This window comes from Sturnus vulgaris, unplaced genomic scaffold (genome assembly GCF_052056855.1).
Source record: "Sturnus vulgaris isolate bStuVul1 unplaced genomic scaffold, bStuVul1.hap1 Scaffold_812, whole genome shotgun sequence".
Taxonomy (NCBI): Eukaryota; Metazoa; Chordata; class Aves; order Passeriformes; family Sturnidae; genus Sturnus; species Sturnus vulgaris.
The window spans coordinates 5,001-6,641 of record NW_028276704.1 but is presented as its reverse complement, the minus strand read 5'-3'; positions in this window follow the sequence as shown (position 1 = coordinate 6,641).

The following is a 1,641-nucleotide window of genomic DNA, read 5'->3' as shown; positions in this document are numbered from 1 at the left end:
TCGCTGTTTCTCGCTGCCTCCGGCTATGTCATCGTAGAAGGCGGCGTGCGCCACTGCGCCCCCTCGGTCACGTACATCGGTTCTCTTTCCGGCCTCCGCCGCTTCGGGCCCATCTGTCCGTATTATGGGAACGAGGTGACGGGCCGTATCCCCACAGGCTGTTGCCGTGCCTGTGTCCGTGGCGGAGAAGGGCGGACGCGCGTGCGGTCGCCAGGGCCAGAAGAACACCGCCGATGTCGGGGCGAGTCGCGTGGCTTCGTCCGGCTTCCCGTCTTACCCAGTTCGACTGGGACAGGTTAGCCCAGAGAGAGAGACCGATGCGATCCGAGAGCCGCTCCCCGGCCCAGGCGAGGCTGCGTGCTCAGTCGGGGGAGAAGCGAGAAAGCCCCCAGAGAGACCGATGCGATCCGAGAGCCGCTCCCCGGCCCAGGCCGAGGCTGCGGGTTCAGTCCGGGGGAGAAGCGAGAAAGCCCCCAGAGAGAGCGATGCGATCCGAGAGCCACCGCGCTCCCCCGGCCCAGGCGAGGCTGCGTTGTTCCAGGCGGGGGAGAAGCGAGAAAAAGGCCCAGAGAGAGGGCGAGAAAGCCGCGAGTGTGTCCCGCTCCGGCCCGGCTGCTGCCGGTTTCGTGACAACGGGGAGCCGGGCGCCCGCTCGCTCCCCCGGGGATGGTGGCGGGCGAGGCGGCGGCGCCTCGCCCCTTTTCTGCCCGGCCTTAAGCCGGGGCCCCGCCCGCTCGCCGGGTGCGGCATTTCTTCGGCTGTCGGTCCCGGTGCACGCTGGTGGCCGGCAGCCGGGGCTGGATTTCTGTGGGGCCGGCCCGGGGTTGTGTTGAGCCTGCCCGGGCTTTCCCTGGCCCCCCTCCCCGAGAGCCCCCCGGGCGTGGCTCGCTTGGCCGAGGTTGGCTGCGCCTCGTTTCCCGCTCCCGACCTGTGTTGCCAGAGTTGTGTCCGTATCGAAAGGGCAGCGGGGGACATGCAGTGGGGCGTGTGGCCTCGCCTCTCGGCTTCGCTTGCTTGCCTGCGAAGGGGGGCTCGGTGACGGGAGTGTCCGGCCCTGCCGTGTGTTGTTGAAGTCGTCCCCCTTCCTCGGCCCTAAGCCGGGGACCCGCGTGTAGCGGGCAGAATTTTTCCGGGGCGGCGGTCGGCCGCGGTGGCCGGCCGTGTCCCCCCCCCAGGACGGACCCCGCAACCCAACAGAGAGCGAGCGAGCGAGTGAGCCCCCGAGAGTGTGTCGTGGGCGGGGCGGCGGCGCCTCGCCCTTTCTCGGTATCGGCCGGGCGCGATCGAGGCACCGTGCCGGGGCGGCCCGTGGTGTCTGGCCTGCCCCGGCTGCCGTGGTTGCCGTTGCCGGCGGGGGCTGGGTTTTGCGAGCGGCTCCGTTCTTTTTTATTAAAGCGTGCCGGTGTGCGGGGCAGTGTGGGGGTGCCCGCCCGGCCTCCGTTCTTTTTCTCTCGCGGCCCTAAGCCGCGGCACCGAGAAGCGCGCGCTGACGAAGGGTCACGGGCCGCCACCGAAGCGAAAGCGAAAGGCGAGAGAGAAGGGCTGGCTGTGTTGGCGAGTGAGAAAAGAGACCGTATGTCCGGTGGTTGGAGGGGTTTTACGGGAGGAGTTGAGAGGCGCGTTCTCGCCCCCACCCCTGGC